This window comes from Agrilus planipennis, unplaced genomic scaffold (genome assembly GCF_000699045.2).
Source record: "Agrilus planipennis isolate EAB-ADULT unplaced genomic scaffold, Apla_2.0 scaffold63, whole genome shotgun sequence".
In the NCBI taxonomy this organism is placed as follows: Eukaryota; Metazoa; Arthropoda; class Insecta; order Coleoptera; family Buprestidae; genus Agrilus; species Agrilus planipennis.
The window spans coordinates 651,325-679,063 of NW_020439363.1; the positions used below are offsets into that span (position 1 = coordinate 651,325).

Sequence of the window (27,739 nt, forward strand, 5' to 3'; positions counted from 1 at the left end):
ACCCGTCTCCAAAAGTAATATTTTTCAGATTAACCGGAAAGCGATCCTATTCTGCGCCATTGTTTTTGTTTTAAATCTTCACCGCTTTTTCCATCCTGAATTATCTGACTTACGAAAATTGGCGACTTCTATTCCTACACCAGGATTCAGTTGGCAAGTTGGCAGTTCTCTGTGATTACTATCTCTTATCCTTTCTTCACAGCACANTTTCCGCTACGCCCATCTTTCATGTTTCACACTCGTACTGAACCCGTCTCCAAAAGTAATATTTTTCAGATTAACCGGAAAGCGATCCTATTCTGCACCATTGTTTTTGTTTTAAATCTTCATCGCTTTTTCCATCCTGAATTATCTGACTTGCCAGATACTAAAATTTGGCGACTTCTACTAGTTTTTAATATGCTCTTATTCCTGCACCAGAATTCAGTTGGCAAGTTGATAGCTCTGTGATTACTATCTCTTATCCTTTCTTAACAGCACATCCTGTATTCATCATCATCATAAGGTCATCAGTCTTAAGACTGGTTGGACACGTACCTCCACTCTTTCCTATCCTGAGCCAAACCTCGCATTTCCCTAAAACTAGAACAGCCCACATCCTTAACTATTTGCTAAGAGTAATCTAATCTAGGCCTACCTCTACCCCTCCCAACTCCTGTTTCTGCCTCTAATATGTCTCTGACTAGACCTTCATGCTTGAGAAGGTGTCCTACCAACCTATCTCATCCTCATCATCCGCCTATAACACCACATTTCGAATGCTTCTAACCTTTTCTTTTCCTTCGCTCCCACTGTCCATGTTTCGCACCCGTACAACACCGTGCTCCAAACATACACCTTTAACAACCTTTTTCGAATTTCTAGATTAACGGTTCGTGAGCATAGAAGTGACTTCTTTTTATTAAAGGCGACACGACCCTGCGCTATCCTCTGCTTTATATCCCTNTTTTCCGCTACGCCCATCTTTCATGTTTCACACTCGTACTGAACCCGTCTCCAAAAGTAATATTTTTCAGATTAACCGGAAAGCGATCCTATTCTGCGCCATTGTTTTTGTTTTAAATCTTCACCGCTTTTTCCATCCTGAATTATCTGACTTACGAAAATTGGCGACTTCTATTCCTACACCAGGATTCAGTTGGCAAGTTGGCAGTTCTCTGTGATTACTATCTCTTATCCTTTCTTCACAGCACATCCTGTATTACCAGAGATACCAGAGATTTATTTAATATCACACTAATGTTACGCTCAACCTTCATGGAAAAAGTAACTGCACAAATTAAGCCTTAAGTGTCACGTATACTAAATAGATGTTTATTAATGTATTTGCTACTTGAGATGCGTTCTAATTATATAAGTTAATAATAATATGCATACGTGAAAAACCGCATGTACAATATACAAATTTGCGAAATTCTGAGATCACATGTTTATCAATACATATTTACATAACAAATAAAAAGGGAACGTATTTAAATTGAAGATTGATAATCAGTTTTCGTAACGCATGACCATTCGATGGCACTGTGAAGTTGCTTGTTCTTCTTCGTTTCTACCAACTACATTACATATTATCATTGCTTAAGCACTTTTACATTATGCGATTATGCTAACGAATGTTTACTTTACAACAATAAATAAATAAATAAATGTAGACCATTGGGAAACTTTTTGTCTATGTTCACATTGATATTACTTTTATCCAATGATGATTGCACGTACCTACTGTTGTTATTATTATTATTATTAGGTACACAAAAAAAGAACTGTCTCCGAGAAAACTGATTTGCGCAATTATTGGCATAAGTAATTCAACAAATTGTCATTATGTAAAGGTCGAATGTAGAAAGTTCACGATTGTTCAGATAAAATGTTACGGTAACTGACTTAACCAATAGACAAATGGTAGAGTAAATGAAGCTGATTTGGAATACAATATTAAAAGAAGAACATCAATTATGTATCAATACTTGCAATGTGGACTTAGTAGCTTCTCCGAATGCAACAGGTGACATGTATCACAAGACAAACACGCGGGAGTACGAACAAATGCTAAAAAAACCCGATTGAAAATTTAAAAATTAAGGAATCTGAGCCCGAATTGGAATTATTTAAATTCTCTGGTTCACTTAGGGAATTGCATCATAAAAAATGTTTGTACCATATGTAGTTCTTCAGTTCCAATTTTACGTATCAAGTGCAATATTTTCAAAATCCGTTTTCTAAATGTTGCGTGTTCAAATCGTCTTATATTAAGATTTCAGGTATTCAAATAATTATTGTATTTAATGTTCAAAACTTCAATATTTACAAATTTTGAAATATCGGATAATTTGATTATTATTCACATCAAATTATAAATAAATATTTAAATACTTAAATACGAAAAAAACCTTTGTTTTAAAATCCTTATACAGTCGAATTTCTGTATTTAATTAAGTGTAATGTTTATTTGTTCGTTTGACGTACATATTGTTTTAAGTTCAACAGCAACATACAGTATATATATCTAGAAATGATGTTAGAAATTATCCTTAGTATCTACAAATTTTTATTTAATTTGAACATTTCAGGAGATTCAAGTTAGGGATCGCAGTTTGACTACTTAACATTTTCATGTGTCGGTTACCAAGCTCGATTTTTTCATAATATGTATATACTAATTTTGCTAAGGTGAAATCCGAATTCATAATAAACTACTTTTGCTTAAACCAACTTGTTCTAAAATTTCAAATCAGGCCAACCTGGACCAACCAGCATAGTCCAATTATTTATTTTTTACTAATTTCTTCTTCCTTTTTAATTTTAAGCTCCATTTGAAGGTTTGGTTATGGTTAGTTTAGGTTGACCTGATTTGAAACTTAATTGTACCCGCTAGTAAACCACTTCACCCTACAGACAAAACTACTTCATCTTGAAATCAGGTTTGACCGGTAACAGAAGCAGGGGCAGTCTAGCTTGGACTAACCGAAATTATTTTTTTTTGACCTTGATATGTAATGGGAGTGCTCCAAATATATGATCTAAGTTTAATAAGTACCAGTGACTACTCTCTAAACTTTACAATATTATACATACGTTATAATAGTAAGGAATCATCAGGGATCTAGTGTTTTACTCTCACCCGAGTAGAAAATGAAAAGGGTAGAGTTCCGGATCGGAACCGGCTTCCCAGTTGTCCTACTAGGGTACCCTATACATAATCTGATTAGGACCGGATAAAAAATGTAACTCCTTAAAAAGGGAAGTACGGAGAGGGGTACCTTATATGATCCATATGAGGGTACCCTGTATGATCCTGACTAGGTTAACGTACATGAAACAAATGAGGATATCTTATATGGTCTTGACTGTTCATCTACACCGAACATATCAGAATATTCTGTATGGTCTTCATCTGATTGGTCAAGATTAGAATAAGACTTAAGTAAGTAAGGGTGGAAGTTGTCCCAAAAGTTGCGTGGTGGTGAGTGATATACAATATAAGTATAAATGAAATGTTTCTAATCTCTTCATCTAATTGGCATTCCTTATTGAATTGAAGGTTGGTTTTCAAATCATAAAAATAAAAGTTAGATTCACGTTTCTTGGTTTGTTCAACCGTTAAAGATTATTTTACTCTCCACGCATCCAATCTTATATGTATATATACATTCATCATAAATAAAAACGTGACAAAATGAAATACGCCAACAGAATAGAAGTTTAATTTGCTTTAATTAACCCCCTGCCCGATTAGATCAAAGTCCTTGTGTTGCTGAAGTAAAAACGAACGTAAATTAACAAAATTTGACAATTATTGTTATATTGCAATAGTGGCAATTATCAACCATTCATAATGAGATAAAACGTTACCTACGTGACACTTAGCAATGATATATCACGTTCTGTAACAACGGTTTTCTCATGGTCATAATCATCGTTGTTCTCAAGCCGCCTTGATTGCCAAACATCACTAATCGCAAAGATTTCAGAAACACTTGTTTTTCACCGGATCAACACGTAACAAAGACACTGAGAAGTGGTAAGTAATAGGCAAATTAAAACCAAAGAAAATTATAATTAAATACAACACTTATTGCAAATTATGGAAATGGGGAAATTATGGCGTGATAACCTATTAATGGTTATTACGATTCGAATTCATTTTCTAATGCCATTAGGGATGCACACAGAATAGTGTTGTAACAGACCTCTGCTTCCGCTTCCGCAATTTGCAGAAGTTCCGCATACATTTTCACATCCACTTCTGCATCTGGTTGCGCATTTTTATAACAGAAGCCTAACGGAATTTAACAAAATCTTATTTTTCATCTTTTTAAAAATCGATAAGTATATAGGAACAATAAAACAAGTCGTAAAAATTTACTACTTTTATCTGTGGCATAAACTTTATGATAAAAGTGCAATTTTGAAGTCAAAAAGAAGTTCCATTTGGAATTATTTTGTTGATATTAACGATGGAAGTACTAAATGCAAATTTTGTAACAAAATGTTTGCGAAAAGGGCGCACAGCCATTGCTATAAAGAGTCACCTAAAAGCATTAACTTCCGCGTCCGCTTCAGTTTCCGCTTCCGCAAAAATTTACTTCTGTTTCCGTTATGACATTTCCGTTGCATCGCTAACACAGAATTTCAGGTTGAGGGTGTAGTAAGAAGATGTTAGAGTAGAACTGTTTTGGGGAGTTAGGTAAAGAGTAGCATAAATATTTAATGAAAATATCTTTTATGGTTAAAGATAAAGCGTCTGGAAAGACCCGCAGAAGTATTCAAAAGTTTTACGCATCAACTATGAAAGCCTAAATTCTAAATTCACAAATTTTATAGTAAATCAATCTCGTAACCGTCTTCTTTCATGTTATGACGACGTTATCAACAGTATAAACAGAAGGGTATGTTTTCCCTGTACTCTAGAATAAAAGAATTCATTGTTTTGTTGGTTAGTTATTCTCCTCCTATATTAAAAAAAATTGTAGAACAAATTTCTGCAATTACACAAACTTTCTTTACAAATAGTATATACAGGGACAGAAACAATTTGTAGGAAAAATGAAGATGATAGAGGTAAAAGGGGTAGGCGGTCAAAAAATGACTAAAATGTACAGTCCCTAAAAATGTATGAAATGGTAAAAAACATATGTGCCCATAAAGTGCCTAGCTATTCCATCGAATACTGTATGTCATTTGTCTTCTCCCAATCACGTGAAAAACCAATCATTTTGCCAGACTCTCGGACTTCAGTACTTACCCTTCAGCCGCACCCTTTATTTTCTGTTAGCCCTCGTTATATGGAACCTTCCCCTCACTAATTTAGACCCTCACACTAGTCCGGAACTGGCTTTCATTATTAAGAAGTGACTAAGCTATTTCTTGCAATCATGTGCTCTTGTTGAAAAGACACATCGGCCAGTAAAAACGTATGAAACTGATGAACAGACCCATAACAATACAGCTGCTGTCAGAAGTAGTCGGTGAAATCTCATCTATTTTCCAGTGAAGTATTTGGTATAATGGAGGATACAGGTATTAAATTCCAAATAGATTTCAGTGATTAAAGTACAGGTGTACTATTCTGTCGGTTTTTTATTCACTAAAACGTATCTAAATACTTTACTTGTATTATTGTTTCCTTAAATAAAATGTCGTGTAACAAAATTCATAGCCTTGAAACATGTCACATCAGTATTCGTCAAATCAATTAAACAAAACCTTGACATTCTACACTAACCATCAAAGAAAAAAGTGGAAGATATCTATTGTTTGTTTAATTAATTGTCATTGCTATTGTTACAACTAATAAGTTGGAAAATCTTTGTCAAGTTTCGAAAAAACGATGGATTTAGTGTAAGAAAAGTTGGGCTCTAATACTGAAAAAATTAGTGATAACCATACATTAAAATGTTTCTGTTAATGTGCTTCCGCAATTAAACAAAGACGTACAAGGATCTAGCAAAGAAATCTAGCTAATAAAATTATTTAGTCTATCGCATTAGGTAAATTGTGTGATTTTTAAGAAGTTGAAATTAATGAATATTAGGAAGTCAGATTATTATAAAATTTCTATTATGAAATTCCAATAACTCTTTGTCTTACCTTAAATATTGTCGATTTCGTTTGTATTACCGGTACCCGGCTCACCTCTAGTTAAGATCATAAGGTTGCGGCAGGAAAAAACAACACGAACGAAGTTCAAATGTGAATTATGGGGTTATCATCAACAGTAATCTAAGTCTACCTCTACTACTCATAACTCCCGTTTCTGCCTCTAATATGTCTCTATATAATATCGAAAATCGCAAAATCTAAGATATAAAAATATAAAATATTCGTGATTTTTCTAATAAAATTGGGAAAATCATTTCCTGTTCATTTACCTAATCATCATCATCATCATCGTAAGGTCGTCTGTCCTAATACTGGTTGGACACGCACCTCCACTCTTTTTCCGATCCTGAGTTAATCTTCGCATTTCCCTACAAATAGAACATTCCAGATATTAAAAAATTGTTCGCCTGTGAAACCGCATTTCGAACGCTTCTAACTTTTTCTACCGCGTCTACCGTTTACATTTCGCACCCGTGCAGCGCCGTGCTCCAAACATACACCTTTTTCGAATGCTATGTTAACCGTTCGCGAGGCTAGAAGTGATTTCTTCTTGTTGAAGGCGACTCGACCCTGCGCTATTTTATATTTCCATCCTGAGTTATCTAGTTTTCTAGATACCGAAAATCAGTCAGTTCTTCTAATTTTTTGTCTCCTATCTTTATATTTACGAAACAGGCATAATTCGAAACATGTTTTGCTTCCTGTATTAAACACACATTAGTGAAATTCCTCAAAGTTTATTGTTGAACTTTATATGTATAAAGAAAGGATGATGCTGTTCCCGTTCGATCTCACGTCGTAGATGTAGTGCATCAAACGTTAAGGTAGATAAGTTTTATTGGTGGTAATTATCTTGTCATGCGGCTGTTTGGGATCCTCAGATAAGCCAGTTGTAAGAGTAGTTAGAAACAGTTTATGGGCATATAAAATCGCAAACAATAAACAAACAAGTTGATTTCGTCGAAACCCATTTTTTTCTTCACACCCACTAACTACGCTTTCTAAACTTTCAGTTTCGCGCAAAACAAACAACACATGTCCAGGACAATAATTCCTCATTCATCATTCAGATTGCGCCCGTGCGTGCGTGTAACTGATGAATCAGGCTTGTGTATCTACAGGTATGCGACGTATGTTACGTAGACTCGTACAAGATTAACAAGAAAAATACAATCCTAACAAAAATGGTTCAGTCAAATGCGTGAGAATGTGCTTTTTCTCAACCGGATTAGGCTCTTCCGGTTGTTCCTTTGAACCGCCCTCCTCCTCCAACTTATCAACAGAAGTAGACGTAAAGATACTGATCTCTCAAAATAAGACACTTCCTCTTCAAATTTGGTTAATTGCGTTAATTTCAATGAACGGTCTGCTCCAATTTTTTTGCTTTCATTAGTCAGCATGTACATGCAACATAAACGGTAGCACTAACATACATCAACAGCAAATATACATACTTTTACTTAAACAAGCATCGATATAGTAAATCTTAAAGGTATTACATTAGTGAATAAAAAACAGATTTCAGCGAAATAGTGTAGAAATGTTGACAGAAGTAATTATTTTCTTGATACTTAATAAAGATGTATGTACGAAGGGATATGTCCTTCTTAGCTAAATAAAAATTGAAATAGAACCATCGAAACCAATGAAATACAGTAAAAGTTCCTTATTCACGGTTTCCTTATTCGCGTTTTCATTATTCGCGGGTGAAAAAATTGCAACCCAGTTCCTGTATTCGCGGCTAAAAATTCCATTATTCGCGGATGCAATCGGTAAACAGAAAAGGATTCGGCGTCATTTATTAATGGGATTGGCCGCAATAGACCGCTCGTTTCTACTGTAAATGTTTCCGAAAATATGGGTTTCTATTCTAAACATTGTGATTTAACGTTGCGTGATAAATATGTGATTTTTTGTATGGTAACAGAGAAAGGTTCACACTAACTCGGTACGTTTATGGTTTTCAATAATATGGTCATTAATAGCTTTTACAAGTGCTTAAAGTTGGTGCTTCTTGTAGGACATGTATTTTCAATAGAAATTAAGAAATTAAAACATGGCCTTCGACAGGCTTTAGAATAAACTTTTATCTATCTTACTACAAAATTTCAAACCTCTGTTCCAAATATTAAACTCGTGATATCTCGAACCGATAAGCATGTTTTTACTCTACGGTGCGTGTACTACTGAATCCCCTTAATGTATCGGCATCTTTTGAGTTTGTACTGTTGGTACGTGCCGAGGCAGCTTTTATAAAAGATGTAACCGAGTGGACTAATTTGAAAATTCAAAACAAGAAAAAATCACTAAATTTTTTAAACTCTTGCCTAAAGCTGATTATAACGATTAATTTTAATTGCGAATTTATCAATACATTGATTTTATGTTGATACTAATTCCATACTAATTACCATTCAATATCCACGGTTTCTGTATTCGCGGCATATTTATGGAACGTATACCCCGCGAATAAAGAGCTTTTACTGTATAGCAATAAGAAATTATTCCGAAGAACAAAATTGAAAAAGAATAAGTAAAATTCTTACATTTTTATAAGTTAACATGTGCTGAGCAAATTCCTTCTTAAATTTAAGGTAATATCCGCTTCATCAAATTATTAGCAGGTTTGTTTAATTAGGTAAACCAATACCTTAAAGTTTGTTCCTGTGAGTTTCTATGTATTGATTCAAGATGCAGCGTTTAGTCAATATTTTCAACCAACGGCGTTACACAACCTCATTTAATACTACGATTTTATCCCCTGCGATTCGATAATAATCATCTTTTTACTGGAGTTCCCCACTACGACAGTTTTCTTTCTTATTACATCAAGCATATGATTTTGCTTGTCGGATTTTAAACTTTTTTACCTTACTACAACGTTGCTTCACCACACTAAGATCTTATTTTATTTTAGTTATTTACTTTTTTTTGTGGCGCAGAAACCATTACCTGACGAAGCCGTGGTAGTCTGAAGTAAAATTACCTAAAACTGTATTATTCATTATCAAATTATTCCACACGAAAGCTACAATTAAAAAAGGAACAGACAGACACACGAGTGACCCTATAAGGGTTCCGGTTTTCATTCGGATGTACTATTTATTTTAAAATTATATATATCTTATATATATAGATCCTTACAACAAGCCCTTTTATTTTATATGTCACACAGTACAGTTTACAAAACTTTTTTTTTAAATTTCCTTTTGCCCCTCAAAATGACCCTGATGTTTATCAATTTATTTACGTTATGCGTCCGTGTATGAGTCACAGAAATTCATATATGTATTAAATTTCAACTTAATCGATCCTATAGATTCGGAGCAAATTGACTGTGACAGGCGGACAGACAGACACACTAGTGATCTCATAAGGGTTCCGTTTTTCATTCGGACATACGGAACCCGAAAAATGTATTTTATACGCAAATTACTGCTAAGCAAGCTTGTCTATCAATGTAGTTACTAAATTTCAGCCAACTTTATTTTCAATGTTTAAGTTGCTTCTCGACTGATTTACATGAAAACTATACATTTTTGCGGTTTCTTCTCTATTATTCTGCTATTCTATTATTACTTTATTGTCATAAAACAATACAATTCATTACGAGATACAAATAATCCATTTTTCCACTTTTTCCATATCCTTATACTTTTTTCATATCCTGCACCTCTGACATTTATTACTGAAGACATTCCCTTGTGAAACGAATTTTACTATTTTATTAGCAACTTATATAAGTCTGAAAACGAACTAAATGTCTCATTTGAATAAAGAGAATCGGTTTATTTTTTTCTTTTCTTTGTCAAAGGCTACGTAAGATATTAAGGTATTAAAGTGTAATGTGTTGAGGAAGATGCATTTGTAATCGTTCTGGTTTACACGTATTTATAGCTTCTTTTAAACGGCTTTCCACGTATCGTGACTTTCATTTTACATTAATTCTAAAGAAGGTGTTACCGTCGATAACATTTATAATGCGTTACGTAAGCAAGTTCTGTTATTATTATCCTACGATTTGCATATCCGATTTTTAAACCTCATTTCTTTGATATTAATAATACAGAAGCATTTGTTCATATTATTTTTCCGTTTTGGAATGTACATCATCAGTTGCACTTGTACATATTATTTTAATATTTTAAGTAGAGATCATATCTAATGAAACGTTAAACGGATGTTTTAATTCCACATTGCTTAACATAAATAGTATGTACTTTTTGCATGAATTTCAGTTGTTTTTAAACCCATGAGATGTATGGATAAAAAACGAATTTCTCATTCATAAAATTTTTGATATGTCCTGTAATAGAATTCTACCGTAAATAACATGAACTGCTTATAATAACTGACTATTTATATGCTGTTTAAAACAAATGCATACCTTATAACACTAATGCTTTAAAAAGACTTTTTGAGCGTTTCGTTTTCTCGTAATACTAACACTCGTACTGAGCGCGGGCTGTCATAGGCGTAACAACGATTTTTTCCTAGAGGAACCAAAAGAATACACGTATGTAGATTTATCTTATTATTTGTGCTTGAGTAATTGATACTCTAGAGTGGGCCAGAAAGATGCTAGGGTGGGCCTTGCTCACCTGACCCCCTCCTTTGCTACGTCATTGCGAGCTTTTCTGAGATGTAAAACCGGAGTGTAGAATGGAGGCCCTCTTCGGCCATCTTTTAAGAATTATGCTGCGAATAAGTAGGCGATGGTGGCTGGAAAGACAGATGAGACGGACAAAATGAAGACAGAAAGATTACCTGTGGATAATCATTGTTCCAGAATTTGCTTAGATGATCCAAAGTAACAAAAAAAAGTGGATTAGAACAAACGAACCCTTAAACACGAATTTGTTTCTGTTTCTGTAAAATTAACCCCGGAAGCAGCCGGATCAAATTATTTGTAATTAATAAAACTAAGGACATTGTATTAAGTACAAGGAGAAATTATTACTACATTAGAAATATACGGTGATTATAAATTCGCACACACAAGAGCGTCATGACCCCTCACTCTACGCCATCATCATCATAAGGTCATCAGTCCTAAGACAGGTTGGACACGTACCTCCACTCTTTCCTATCCTGAGCTAAACTTCGCATTTCCCTAAAACTAGAACAGCCCACATCCTTAACTATTTGCGAACAGTAATCTAATCTAGGTCTACCTCTACCCCTCCTAACTCCTGTTTCTGCCTCTAATATGTCTCTGACTAGACCTTCATGCCTGAGAAGGTGTCCTACCAGCCTATCTCGCCTATTTTTTATTGTCTTCCATAGAGTCCTCTGTTCTCCTATTCTTTCCAATACCTCTTCATTTCTAACCTTTTCTACCCACGATATCCTCATCATCCGCCTATAACACCACATTTCGAACGCTTCTAACCTTTTCTTTTCCGCCGCTCCCACTGTCCATGTTTCGCACCCGTACAACGCCGTGCTCCAAACATACACCTTTAACAACCTACACCAATGAAATACAATTTACACTGTAGACACATCAGCGTAACTCCCTTGTATATAATCAAGTGGAATTGGACTATATGAAACTTTTTAACACCAAATTCCACATAACATAAAACATGTGGAATTTTGTGTTACAGTTTTTCGTCTTGATAGATGACAATATTTTTGTTTATAAACCACTAAAAGTAAAATTTGATACTATGAACTGCATGGCTGAATTGATGTCTCTAGTTTCGGCGGCCGCCACTGTCCACTAGTTGAGGGACTTTGCCCCCCGATGAGAGGTGGAAGGGGGAAGGGGGAAGAACACAGTAATATTAAAATACGTAATCAAAAGATTATTTACATAAATTCATAAGTGTTATTAACGTGAGGGCATAACTATGTTTTCTTTTCAATTTCATAGTACATCGGCTGTGCTTTGATGTAAAAAGAGGGACAGGTCAAAAACGAATAAAATGGTGATAGCACTCTATAAACCGTTATAAAACGTATAAATATACATGCAAATGAGTGTGGCTAGATGCACACGTATACACAAGTATGGTACAGGTATGTAAATGCAAATAGAACCGTTGGATTATCAGAAACATGTAAAGCGGTATATTCTATACACATTCATTTTTTTTGCAATCCGGAAATGCCGTCCTTAATAATTTATGTCTGCGATGTACATATGCATACAATTTATGCACAACTTGTTTGCACAATGAATATATTCTTATACGCATATGTATGTATGTCTCTATGTGTGTGGAAAATCAAGTGTGAATAATTATTTATTGGTATTTTAAGAATTCCTTCTTTTTTTATTACACTGTCGCGAAGAAGCATTTGGATTTCCCACAAAGCAAGATGAATAATCGCAATCGAAAATAGTTTTTTTTTTATTGGGGTGAAGCGAGCCGAAAGCGATTCAGGACTTTCGCTTGACACGCTTCTTCTCTTAAACAACTTTACCAATATAGTTCAAATTTGGCACAATGTTCATGCACAGTCAAGAGCAGGTTTTTAAAAAATAATTTTTAAAATCAGACGTACCTACCCCAGAGATTTCTCAATATTCACTATTATCACTAGAAATTTTTTTTTATCTGATTTCTCAAGAACAGTCAATCACAAATTTTCGAATTTGGCACTAATATGTCCATCTTGAGACTGCCTATAGTTCAAAAAAATCGTAATTCGGACACTTTCGAGGAATAATCGACAAAAATTATTTGATATTGGGAGGAGCTCGCGGCGTTAGCTAAGGACAATTCTTTACGTGTTATAGTACATCCTGCTTAATCCCATTTCATCCTGCAACATACTACGAAGATTACCTATTTGAATTAAAATACGTATTAGAACTTAATAAAAGCGTTACTCTAGGGCAGCCGTTCCCGTTTTTCTGTTTTTTTTTTTTAACAGAACCTTTACTGATCCACCTCTTCTTTTGGGGGAATCCCATCTTTTTTGTACATGTTGTAATCGTCAACTTGAATTCTAAATTCAAAATCTTTATTTCACGTATTTAATGTGGATAATGAATTTGTTATTATTGTTACCTTATAATAGTATTAAAATTAGGTTTAATGTCCGATAATTGAATTCAAATATCCTAAACGGAGTTCTGCTTGTTTTTATTGTAAACGTTAGGCTGTACAGCTCGTCTCACACCTATAAATCGATACAAACGTTGATAGAATCATGACAGTTTCATTCAAGTTCGATCCAAAAGTCATTTAAATTTGAATCGGCTTATGGGTTTTCTCGCATTTGAATTACTTGTAACTCATTTTCTTCGAAAAATCTATTCAGAAGACGAAAACATTCGTAACTTTTTCATTCACCACCCACAATTTAGCAGCCAAATTTGCTGTTTATCGTTAGTAAAGATATTTTGTCTATCATAGTATACCTAGCTGTAAGGACCTACTGATTACGTTGAGTTGAGAATTATCAGCCAAATAATCTAATTTCATTATTTATCTAAAATAGGTGTATTTTTTTCATACAAATCGTGGTTCTTGTTTCTATCATAAAACGAACTGTTAGGGTTTCGTCCTTTAATGTCCGTTTGGTAATGAAAAATATGCCGCTTTTATTGTTAAATACATAACGGTTGCTTTTCACAGAATGTTGTATACATATTTTTATTAGGGCAAAAACGCCCTAACTCGCCGAACCCTTATAACTCATCCGCTTCAAGAATTGCTAGTAATAAAAATATGACATTATATCCGACTATATTGTCGTTATTACCGAAATTTTTAGCGTTGGTTCGAATGTAGTAAATTTACAGGATTATTGACGTTACATGAAACATATAACCAATTAGGTTACACGGAAGTTATAAACCTATTGAAATTTTAACCACAAGGATAATTCTATTCCTTTTTTTTATTCAGAAATAGTTTGAAAATTGTGACACTCGGTACCCAAACAAATAAAAATGAAATAAGTATTTTTTAAACATTTCCAATAAAGCTGTTGTAGAAAATCAAACTAGAATATTTGGAAACTATCAAAATGTTAGGAGTATATGCGCAGAATCGGATTAGAATAGAATTGACCATCAGGTTTCTATGTATGTACTTTTTTCTATAAAACTTATTAATGACATCTGACGAACGATTTATTTGGGGTCAAATACAGTTTGTTCTTGCCTTTAACATTGTACCTGGAAAATGTACATAAAAAATGTATTGAGCTTTCATAATCTCAACTTTATTTAAAGATTAAAACTAACAGACAGTTCATGTATTGCCAATTTTAACTGACCGTAGACAGTGTAATAAACAGGCAGTTTTTAAAGAAAGCTTTTCTTCCTAGTTCAAAGGTCAAATACAACGTTAAAGTCCTTCAAACAGTTCATGAAGTGTTTTATGTCATCTGAAAGCAGTAGTAAATATTCTTAACTGATTGCGAATATGCCCATTTCAATATTCTAAAAAACATTTTTATTTTTTGGAAATTTCTTTTTAGATATGTTGTCATTATTGCCTTTTTGTTTTCTTTCACCATTTCAAAGATGTTCTTTTTCATTCAAGAAGTTGTTAGAGCTGTGAAGAAGCTGTTTTGTGCGGATAATATGCCACAAATGTTGAAAAAAAAAGGCAAAAAAATAATTAGAAAGTGCAAATGAAATATGAAATGAAATTGTTATTCATTTCAAACGGTTTTTTATACTTGATAATATCCTAGCAACTCACTCATAATGGCTGTATGGAAAATAGAAAGTAACCATGTAGTTTATAGTTGTTCTATAGTTCAAGCCTACTTGTTATTCATGCAATTGACAGTAGCGCATTAAGAGACTGGTCGTTTAAAGAAAACATGAATTACAAAAAAATAAATAGTGACTATAAAACAGTTGAAACACGGTTATTGTTTTGTCAAAGGATAAAAAGGCAGGAATAATCTAAAGATGTGTTTACACTAAATGGTCAAGAACTATCTACAGGAAATATCCTGAATCCTTTAAAAATCTTCATCTTCCATACTTCAAAGAGAAAAACCGAAATCTTATAAAATTACCTTTGTCTACCTGTCAAAAATTTCGATAATTATCCAAACCTATAAGCCTTATTTCTAGTTGATCAGGTCCTTTCAATTTAGACTGAAGAACGCATTCCAAGTAGCATTCGAGGTCTAAAGTAGTGCTTGGCAATTTATTAAACTTGTTGGTAAAGCTCCACAAACAAAATTTTACACGTGCAACGTAAACAGAACTCATTTTTAAATTATTAAAATCCAGATGGAAAAATAAAATAAAAAAACGAAGCGTCTTTTTTTTCATATTAGGAGATCATTATTTTTACACTTGAGTCATCAATCCACACTGGTACCTATACCAAACCAAAGACATATTTTAACTGTAAGAAAATTGGGTTGGTTTGAAATCAATATATCAGTTGATGTATTTCTTGTTTCGGAAAATCGAAGATAAACTTCATAAGGACACAGATAATTCCGGACACGTATACAGCAGAGGAAGGGTCTTTCAGGGAACATTGTCCTCTTCCCCAAGGAATAAAGATTTGCACTTTATTTTAGAAGACATCTAGACTTATTTTCAGTATATATGAACCAAACTTTGGGCTATCAATGTAGGATTACTGATTATTACTTTAATGATTTATATGTTGTCATATATGTTCATTTCACTTGTCAGAAGTTTCCCTTTCTTATGCAACGTCCCATTTGATTTGTACGGGCCTACAGATATATATAAATGTATACAGTATAAGCTACTTATGTACTCTGAACTTGTCCTGTAATCTAGGTTAAATAGTTGCAATAGCTTAAACACAAAAGGTAAAGCGGTCCATTAGTAACAATAAATTTTTATGACGTGTCACATTAGCCGGTTACATTTCAACGCGCTAAAGCCGTTAATGTTTATAAAATGAGCTAATTAGGTATGTCTACGAAATTCATAAAAGTCGTTTTTTACAAGCCATTAAAGAAAAGGGAAAACTATTTTTTGGAGCACAAGTTCAAGCACGCCGAACAAGACATTTGAGGCAATAAGAACCAAAAATTCTAAATTAAATTTTATCCCCAAGTAATTCGTTATGTATAAGACTATCAAAGTTGAATTAAATACATTATTTAGTAAAAATGATTTTGCATAATATTTTGTATGAAATAAAATGATAAAATGCCTACAGATGCACATTGATTGATGTCTATTCTGTGTTAAGATAAATCATTTAAGTTGAGCTCTTTTTCTACGTAAGAACTGACGCACATCAACTGGCCCGGCTACAATTTTCATAATCAATATAATGGACTATTAAAAAAAACAGAATAAAAAATACATAGAGTTGTAGTAAATAGTGTGTTCCTACTAACCAACCCCTTGTTCATTTCGATATTTTTCCCAAGTGTGAGTGATGCTCTTTTCTAACTGAAAGCGGCTCTTGTTTAACATCTGTGCAATAAATGAGAAGGTCAGAGACCATCATCATCATAAGGTCATCAGTCCTGGACAAGCAACCCCACTCCTTCCTATCCTGAGCTAATCTTCACATTTTCATAAATCTAGATTATCCCACATCCTTAACTGTTTCCGAATGATAACCTAATCTAGGTCTTCCTCTACTCCTCCTAACTCCTGTTTCTGCCTGTAATATGTCTCTGACTAGACCTTCATGCCTGAGAAGGGGCCCTACCTATCTCTCCTATTTTTTATCAACTTCCATAGAGTCCTCTGTTCTATTCTTTCTAATACCTTCTCATTTCTAACCTCTATCCATGGTATCCTCATCATTTGCCGGTAACACTATATTTCAAACGCTTTACACCTTTAACAATGTTTTTCGAATTTCTAAATTAATCGTTCACGAGCATAGAACTGATTTCTTTTTATTCAAGGCAACTCGACCCTACCCTATCCTCTGCTTTAAATCCCCTACTTCCGTCATGACTTCTTTGACTTCCTGGGTACCTAAAATCAGCCACTTCTTCTAATCTTTCGTCTCATATCTTTACATTCGCTCTTTCCCTACTTTTTCTTCCCTTGCATACCAATATTTTTGTTTTACTTTTATTTATTTATGTGTGTCAACCTATAGAAAATTCTACGATCAGATATTTTCCTGAATTGACACTACAGAATATTTTTTCAGTCGAAATTTACAGGTCTTAGCTCAACTATAAGCTTTGCATGGACCACCATCTGTCAGAACAGCACATGGTTAGCTTGTGTTACCCATTTCAATTAATCAATTAAATGACATTTTGTATAGTTTAATAAGAAGCATTTTGCTTTCAAGATATGGTATTTTCTGCTGTTAAGTGTCTTTTTCTATCACTTGCTTCATTTGATGCTAGTCTCTCTGAAATAGTACTTCTGTAGTTATTATTATTATTATAATTATCCGCAGAGGGGTGATGAAGGTGAAATTCGTAAATCAAAGAAGATAATTAGTTGACATTTAATTTCTCATTTCTTGATTTGTTGCCGGTTGAAAGCGCGAGCGACATCCCATTCAATTAACCCAAATTGAGTAACTCTGACTTCTCGCTTACATTTGAAGTAATAGATAAATAATAATAATAGGGTGAAAGTCTTGACAACTCATTAGTAAACTTGATATACCGTTATACTTGTTACATAGTAGAAATTAAACTAGGAATTTCCTGAAAAATTCTACCACAATCGCAGGAAAAGGAAATTTCTGTTGATATTTCCGGAAAATTCCAAAAATTCATTGAAAAATTGACAAAATATATTCATTGTAATTCGAAAACTCACTCGCAGTTGTTATATATATACATATATCAAAAATTCTTAGGAAAGTAGACATTAATAATAGTAAAATAAAAGCCTTAATGTAGACTCAATGTTCACCCCTTTGAGATATTCTACATTAAAGTCTTTCTTCTTATCTCATCCAATACTTACACCCTCTACTTTCATTTCCCACTCTAAATCTCATTATATCCACCTCCTCCCCCTTCGAATACATTCCACGTTTCTTAACTCATTTATTTTTTCAAATCATCCCCCTTATCATCTCATTGGATCTTTTTCTCATCATCCCATTCTTCTCCGTTCATGTTCTTAATTTAGTTTTAATTTACTTAAGGCATATTCCCTTTATTATCCAGTTTTGGTCCCGATCTTCTCCTTCTAGATACTTCCTTTCTTATAGGAAACAGTAAATATTTCCGAAAAATTCCAAAAAGCTTTAATTAAAAAATTCATACACTCGCAGTTCATACCGATATTAAATCAAATATGTTAATTAAAATACTTATTTCAAAAATTCTTAGGAAAGTAGACATTAATAATAATAAAATAACAGCCATAATCTAGACTCAATGTTCACCTCTTTCAGGTTTTCTACATCAAAGTCTTTTCTTCTGTCATCCAATACTTACCCCCTCTACTTTCATTATCCACTCTAAATATTATTATTATATCCACCTCCTTCCCCTTCAAATACATTCCACGTTCCTTAGCTCATTTATTCTTTTCAAATCATCGCCCCTTATCTCGTTTAATTCCCTAATGCACTAGTAACCTGCTCAGACCGACTAAACTGTCGTCGAACAATTTAGTTGTAGTGTGCGCGTAGCCTAAGTATTTCTTAAAAACTATAACTATTTATATTATCTCCATTCCCATATGTATATTCCAGAAACCCCACACTTCTTAATATTACATCAAATAACGTTTTCCTCCTAATCCAATCATTTTTACATAACCTATGCAGCACCACCATATTTTTCCTAATAACGTATTCGCTTTCACAATTTCAGCAATCATATATACGTATGTATTTTNTATTTATATTATCTCCATTCCAATATGTATATTCCAGAAACCCCACACTTCTTAATATTACATCAAATAACGTTTTCCTCCTAATCCAATCATTTTTACATAACCTATGCAGCACCACCATATTTTTCCTAATAACGTATTCGCTTTCACAATTTCAGCAATCATATATACGTATGTATTTTATCATTAATATTCGCACCCTTAAATAACTTAAGTAAAGCCCCATAAATTGTGTTTGTTTTTGAATTTATTAATATGTTCCGCCACTTTTGTACCAATTATAATCATTCTAACACGATTTTTCTTGTGGTCGATTAGGCTTAAGTGTAGATATTAAAAAACATTTTATATACTAAAAAGAAATGGTCAGATTTAATTGCATATTCTACAAAAACTTCGTTCATAAAATATGCGGATTTTAATACTTTTTACTTTCGCAAATAACATTGCAAAAACTTTATACGCATCGAACTCAATTTGTACTGTCTCTTTATAACGAAAGTTACCTCCTGGACTCTATCTAGATATTAAAATGTACTTATTTTACTGGTAATGAGAAAGTAACTATTCGTTTAATGTTTACTGAGTCATAGATCTCTTATGAATTTAATCTTTAACCTGGCCACCTAGCGGATATAATGTTCTCATACAAATAAGGATATAATCGCATAAACAGCCAGCGGGTATTTATTTTGAATTATCAACGTTATCGTTCATGCATTAAATCATCAATAAATTAATAGAAGACAAATTAAGAAGATTTTATAAACATTGAGTAATCTTCTAAACTTTGAGTAAATGAGTGTTAAAAAAGGGAAATAGTTCATAGGTTTTTTCATTAAATTTGGGACAGCGGGTTGGAGTCGAAATTAGCTCGAAAAAGTTCGTGTAATATGCACAAAAACGCGAAGTCGTATTGCTCTTTTCTATTTTACGAATATGGCTGTTTAAGTCTCTAGAGTCTAGATTATGGAATATTCTCCCAGTTTTTCTGTATAACTCCCGAAAGTTTTGTTTATTACCATTTCACGTCTCAACTACTCAACCGATGATCATGGAATTTTGAACACACATTGTCAGGAATACAGAAAAGAACATACGGTACCTCTCATCCAAAAAAAAGGTACTGTTTCCCAGGGGTTGAAAAATTGTTTTAATGTGACCGTCAATGATCTTTGACACGTATCTAGGACATCAACGCGAGCGAAGCCGCAGATAAAAGCTAATAACTTTATAAATATAAATGACATTTAGGTAACGACCATCACAGCCATTGATTGAAAAATAACGAAAATAATAATTAAAAGGGGATTTTCTTTAGTTTTGTAGAGTTGGAAACCAATTTTTTCATTACGTTTCGCTGATTCAAACAGTATCAAAATGCTTTACCTTAAAATATATTGAATAACTTACCTAGCTGCAATAAGAAAAGTAGATACTAGACCACCTGAAAAAAGAAATAGAAAATTAGACCAAAATATAGGTTATTGCAAATGCTTTTACATACTTTTTATAAATAAATAATTTCAGTTGTATTTGATGGAAATTCATTACAATATTAAAAAATAATAAACTACGTACAATTTCNGATATAGAACAGAGGATAGCGCAGGGTCGAGTCGCCTTCAATAAAAAGAAGTAAGTTCTTAACATAGGTTAATTTGTAAATTTGAAAAAGGTTGTTAAAGGTGTGTTGGAGCGCGGCGTTGTACGGGAGCGAAACATGGACAATGGGTGCGCCGGAAAAGAAAAGGTTAGAAGCGTGAAGCATGAAGGTCTAATCAGAGACGTATTAGAGGCAGAAACGGGAGTTAGGAGGGGTAGAGGTAGACTTAGATTAGAATACTGTTCCCAAAAGTTAAGGATGTGGGATGTTTTAGATTTAGGGAAATACGAAGATTAGCTCAAGATAGGAAGGGGTGGAGGTGTGTGTCCAACGAACGTGATGCATATGTTGTAGATATTAAAAATGCGTTATCAGTAACGCAAAAAAAAAAAAATAGAAGGAATACGTTTCAATAGAAGTAGTTAGATAAAATTTTATGATAGAATGAAATATTCACGAACTCTTGGAATTGTATTAGCCGTGAGCACGCGGAAAATTTTTATTGAGTAATCAAATAATACTGCATTGCTTGCGAAGAAGTTTCAGAATGCGGGATTGACTTGCTGTTAGATAGTCGCTCCGATCCATGATCCAGCAGACCAAATCAACGCTCCACTTTTTTTTAGTCCTTACACCTAATTGGCGCCACCGAGAAAAGCGGGACAACAAACGTTCCGAACTCATTATGCGCAACAGATAAATAGAGCAAAAACAAGTGGTTGGTTAATGAATTTCATGGCTAATAAAACGGAAATTGGGCAAATCGAAAAATATTCAACGAGAAATATGAACCATGACCTACGCTCAAGGTGAAGGGAAACACATTCGTACACGCAATAGATTTTATGTAGCATGTTCAATATGATTTTAGTGATATGCAAACATTAAAAGATTGAATTCTGTTTTGAAAGATACGGCATGGTATAGGAAAATTCATAGCAATATCTTCAGTCGTCCTAACTCATATTATAAATGCGAATGTGAAAGAAAAGAACATAGGGTACATTGTATCCAGAAAAAAGATATTGGTACCGAGGGATAGAAGAATTAGTTTCACGTGTTCGTAGATGATCTTTGACACGTATCTAGGACATCAACGCGAGCGAAGCCGCAGATAAAAGCTAATAACTTTATAAATATAAATGACATTTAGGTAACGACCATCACAGCCATTGATTGAAAAATAACGAAAATAATAATTAAAAGGGGATTTTCTTTAGTTTTGTAGAGTTGGAAACCAATTTTTTCATTACGTTTCGCTGATTCAAACAGTATCAAAATGCTTTACCTTAAAATATATTGAATAACTTACCTAGCTGCAATAAGAAAAGTAGATACTAGACCACCTGAAAAAAGAAATAGAAAATTAGACCAAAATATAGGTTATTGCAAATGCTTTTACATACTTTTTATAAATAAATAATTTCAGTTGTATTTGATGGAAATTCATTACAATATTAAAAAATAATAAACTACGTACAATTTCTCTAGAACCTACAATGAATTCTTGATTTTTAAATTTATTGAAACATCTCATTATTTTGTGTTTTATTTAATTTACAGTGAAATGCACTATAAAGAACATGATTTTAGTCAATTATTTATTTTTATTTAAGGTATTAGAAGGAATTAGAGATAGCTATACATAAAATGTGGAAGTGGCTGATTTTAGGAAGTCAGATAGCTCAACACGGAAGGAGTAGTAGGGATATAAAGCAAAGGATAGCGCAGGGTCGAGTCCCTTTAAATAAAAAGAAATCACTTCTATTCTCGCTAACGGTTAATTTAGAAATTCGAGAAAGATTTTTAAAGGTGTATGTTTGGATCGTGGCGCTGTACGAGTACGAAACGTGGACGGCTGACCTGGCGGAAAAGAAAAGATTAGAAGCGTTTAAAATGTGATGAGGATACCGTGGATAGATAAGGTTAGAAATTAAGAGGTATTAGAAAGAATAGGAGAACAGAGGAGTCTATGGAAGTCAACAAGGAATAGGCGAGGTCACCTTCTCAGGCATAAAGGTCTAGTCAGAGACATATTAAAGGCAGAAACGGGAGTTAAAAGGAGTAGAGATAGACCTAGATTAGATTACTATTCGCAAATGGTTAAGGAGGTTGGATATCCTAGTTTTAGGGAAATGCGAAGACTAACTCAAGATAGGAAGGAGTGGGGTTGCCTGTCCAACCAGTCTTAGGACTGACGACCTTATGATGATGAAGGTATTAGGCGTATTCCAACTATGGGCTTTAGTAATTCTCAAGCAATTTATCATTAAACTTGTAGTACATTATGTGCAAAAATTAAAATCTTCCATCCGTCTAAACGTTTAAATACGTACTCTCAATGTAATTACACTTTTATTAATGCATGTACGTATTTGAATTTGAATTATCTGTTTGTGGCCTTAAGCATCCTTAAGATATTAAACTTTTAAGTAGATACTCCTTCTATGGAACTTTCATTTAAGTAGGCAGCAACATACATATGCAGGTATATGAAATTTGTGTTTAACTAGTTCCGTTCCTAGCGTAGCCGCTGATCATTTATTGAACGATTAGCTGATACTTCGCAGCTGCTGCTTTGTCTTCTAATTGCTGCATTTGTACCATATATGTAATTGAAGGTAAATAAGCGTATTTCGTATAGCATCCAAGGAATTTATTGGACGAATGTGTGTGGTTTATTAACGGAACGTGTGAAACCTGGTTTATACTTGGCATTATCGGCAAGGATTACTTAGCAGGATAACTGCGCATCAGTATTTAGAAAATTTAGTTATAGTTATTGTTGACTCGTTTAAGCTAAAAGAAAAATAGATGATTTATTTAATTATAACTTTTCAGCCACTTAGAACTTTGATTTCAAATTTTTTATCAAAACATCCCCCTGCCTCACTTTAGCATCATCATCATAGTCATAAGGAAGTAACTCGAACATCGGATGCATGCACATTTTGAGTAAAACTTCGCATTTTTCGAAATTTTGATAAAGCCTTTCGCTGCAGTTGAACTGATGCTAATTCGGGTGTAATGTTGGACAAAAATATCGATAATTATCCATATTACGATAACAATAATAGCAACTGATAACTATCTATGGATAACCATCGTTAGTTATCGCTATATCGATATATTCGATAATTATCGATAGTTATCAATATATCAATAGGCATATTATCAAAAAATTGATAACTATGGATAATTATCGAATATGTATATCGATATATCCATAGTTATTTGTTGTCGAGTTATAATATTGCAAAATTAAAAAATAAAAATTCTTGTTATATAGGTGGGAAATAGAAAATTGCAAAATACCACTTGTAAATATTAATATTAAGGTTCATATTTTAACAATATGTACATATCTCGGAATATTTTCTGAATGTTGTTCAAAAAAGAGTTAATTTTGTTCAAGCACCTTATTGATATATTGGACATTGAGGTATATCTAGACTTTTACAACTTCCCTTTAATTTTCATAGAAACTATCTAAAAAGTCCAAAATTAAAAAAGAAAAATTCCTGTTATTTAGGTGGGAAATAGAAAATTGCAAANTATTTTGAAAATACTGTGCAAATTTTTCGGTATTTAGATTAAATGGGGAACGGCTATCTTCCCTTGACGTCCGACAAATTTTTAATACGCATTTCTAATTTACAGTAGCTAGGTATCTCCGTCAATTGTCGATTATTTTCAAAAACGTATAAGTCTAAGTCTAACGTAAATCCAGTTGAAGATAATGCAGCAACGTGTAGGAAATGGCTTAAATTGAAGTAGCTACGACTACAACAAATCATAACTGGTCTTTGTCAAAGTTAATGTTGTGAACAATGCCAGGCGAACAGGTGTGGTGATAATTTAGTAGCTGTCATCTTGTTAAACAATATGCTATTAATTTAAGTCAAGACATTCCTATTTCCTTGCATTTTTTTCCAAAAAAGAAAAGTCAAGCATCAATCATACTTACAAGTTAACTAACTCAACATTTGAATTGTGTTTTTGAACATAAAAATTGGTAGTTGTGTAAAACATATGTACGTCAGCAGTACTTTTAAAAGTTCCTTATTTGAAGAAAATAAAACAGAACGATTTTTTATTAACATCCCCTAAATACTACAAGTATATGTATAATTGTTAATGACTTTAATATTACGGTCTCTTATAATGCAAATTCCTTATAAAAGCAAATGAAGTAAAGTTTGCATTTACATAATCAATTACTACTTTTGATTTTAACTCGTCAGAGAGCACAGCTTTAATTCAGAATTATTTCCTTCCCCAAGAAAAGAAATTTCGCCTTTAGTAATAACCAATTAAGTAAAACTTCCTAGCATATAATTTATTGCAGGAGAGAGTGCATTAAGAGATGGCGTTGTTAGCACGACAAACCTTTAATCACAATATCATCACCATACAAGGCGACTAGATATAATATAATAATATCTTCGGGCATAAATAGCTAAAGGTAATTTAATATTATTTCTTTATGGTCACAGTTTTATTAAGAACCCAACAGATACATACATATCCACACGGCGTCAATTGATATTTATTTTGCCTTAGTTTCTCAAAAACATTCTGGGTATTGACCTTGAAGCTTTTGCGAGACTAATAACGTAAAATAGGACTAAAATTAAGCTCTATGACAGTGTGAGATAAAAAACACAGAGCAAAGCTAAAATTAAGCTCTGTGACATAGTCTCAAAGTTAGTGATCGTATGTTTATGCTAGTTAGTCACATTAACGAGACGGGGAAAGTTCCGGAGAATTACGGAAAGTCGGAAGTCAGAACAAATAAGCAGTAGGGATATAAAGCATATAAATATTAGAGGCAGAAACAGAAGTTAAGAGGAGTAGAAGTAGACCTAGATTACATTGCTGTTCGAAAATAGTTAAGGATGTAAGATTTTCGAGGTAGACCTAGTTTTAGGTTCGGACATACAAATATTTATTTAATTTTCATGTTCAGTAGTGTTCTATCACCTCCTGTAAGCTCGACGCTCATTTTTGTTACACGCTGTATAAAAATAAGACCAACATTAAAACCCAAGGCCAACATTGACATACAAAANATTAGAGGCAGAAACAGAAGTTAAGAGGAGTAGAGGTAGACCTAGATTACATTGCTGTTCGAAAATAGTTAAGGATGTAAGATTTTCGAGGTAGACCTAGTTTTAGGTTCGGACATACAAATATTTACTTAATTTTCATGTTCAGTAGTGTTCTATCACCTCCTGTAAGCTCGACGCTCATTTTTGTTACACGCTGTATAAAATAAGACCAACATTAAAACCCAAGGCCAACATTGACATACAAAAACAACCCTAAATGAGGGGCTTCACCAAACCGGCTTAGTCCGGCCGTCAGGCGGCATGTAGCACCTTCTTTAATCGCCGGTTTTATTGAAGAAAACTTGAGAAAAAATAAAACAAAAAGACTAACAATAAGACTCAATGTTGAAAACAAAATCAAAACTATGCAAAAGTGTAAGATTTGATTGTTTTTCGGTGTTTAAATTGTATCTCACGATCGGATTTAGAAGTTTAGAAAGCATATACGTATATATATATCAAGCATATCAAAACTAAAGGCTTTATGAAGAAACTGATTTGTTTTTAGCGGCTCTAAGTGCAATGTTCTAGACCTCCTTCAGTTGGAAACAACAAAAGGCACATGTGCTTTATTAATTGCAACATTAGTAGGTATAATCGTACAATGAACAAAACGCTTTATTTTGATGTTACAAATGTTTTAACTTTTTATAAGACGTGACCCACTTTAAGGAACAATTAATACAAAAAATTAATCATCAAATGTGTAACTTTAGAAGCACATGTATACGTATGCATGTTACGCATACTCTTAATCACCAGTCTTCTTTCTTATAACGTATCGCAAATATTGCAGACCATTAATTTTTCTTTCACTTGTGTTCTCCCTGACTAATAATAAAAGCTACACAGAAAGAAAATAAGTAACATTCATAATACATCATAATCACGTCGGTTTAAAGTCGAAGTAACTTAACTGTAAGGAAATGTCTTATAAACCAGAAGAAAACGCTGCCGTTGACGTAGCACAAAGCACGAATCGCAAATAAACAATCCCGTTTTTCATTTTTTTTTTTAGTATAGTAAAGAAGATTTTTGCAGTCGAAGAAAGTTTAAGCGAATTTATTCCGCTTATTGTTGATTTTTGCTGCTTCGTAAATCTCGAGGCAAGGAGCCTTTTTAGTGGATCTTTTTTTGTGTCGATGTAGTCGTTAACGACTAAACAAATTGTTGCTGTATTGAGACCACGCTACGTGCTCGGTGATGTCAATCATTTGACAGTGAAATTTTGCACACTAGCAAACGTAAGTACATTAAAGGAATTTTGTAGACGGACGCTTCATTCAGAGGCGGTTCGTGCTTTCGAAAGCAGAGGAAGAGCTGCCAAATCCGCGAAAAAGTTACATTAGAGTATGTCCTCAAGCACATACATACAAAGGGCGTACAGGTGCAGTCGACCTATCGCGATATTTTTCACATTCGTTAACTATTAGACAGCTATTTTCCGTTACTGAGTGTTGTGACAGTCCGCTCACATTGACAGAGGTACGGCATTCAAGCGCGTATCTCTTCACTATACAGGGTGTCCCATTTATAATAATAATAATAATGACCCTGCCAGGCAAGACTCACGTCAGAATGAGCAGTTAGCCAGCAACATGTGATTGGTCAAAATAGGTCTGCATCTTGTCTCAACTTTTACAACCATAACACATACATTTGTTTTGCTACACTAGTACGTTATGTTACAAACCTTTACCAAACGCTGGGTGGCCAGGGTTGTTTGTGCACCGCTTCTAACAATTCCTTAGTCGTTATAATTTCTTTTTTTCTCATTAGGTTCACTTCTGTTTACTATCACGGGATTTTCGATTGTGATAAGTACGTATTTTTTCTAACATTTTCAGTCATCCAATGGACCTTAACGCTAGTGCATTTTCTTCGGCTGATCCGAAACTTAAGACCAAACATAAACAATAACATTACCCCAAAATACAGCTGATTCCGACCTACTGAAGGTGAATTTTTCTACGATCAGCTGGCAATCGTAATTAATTTGCGATTGTGCAGGGCCGGCACCAAAACTTATAATTTTATAATTTTTTATTTTGTTTCAAAGGTCAAAAGTGTTATAACATTTTATGTTCCAAATGTCCGTAGGAATCTGTGGTATAAATATTAATTATTATAACTGGGACACCCTATATATAACAGCTCTTTTAG

General features: G+C 33.5%; 1 protein-coding gene and 1 long non-coding RNA gene across 2 annotated transcripts in view; one reads left to right on the forward strand and one right to left on the reverse strand.

The window, feature by feature from the left end:
* The window catches only part of LOC108734146, a 105,918-nt gene extending 85,610 nt beyond the window's left edge, over nucleotides 1–20,308 (reverse strand). The window contains exon 1 of the mRNA XM_025978837.1: nucleotides 20,273–20,308. The gene's annotated coding sequence lies outside the window, so the exon portion shown is untranslated. The remainder of the gene's footprint in view (nucleotides 1–20,272) is intronic.
* The window catches only part of LOC112905771, a 136,085-nt gene that overhangs the window by 89,076 nt on the left and 19,270 nt on the right, over nucleotides 1–27,739 (forward strand). The gene's annotated exons all lie outside the window — the stretch shown is intronic.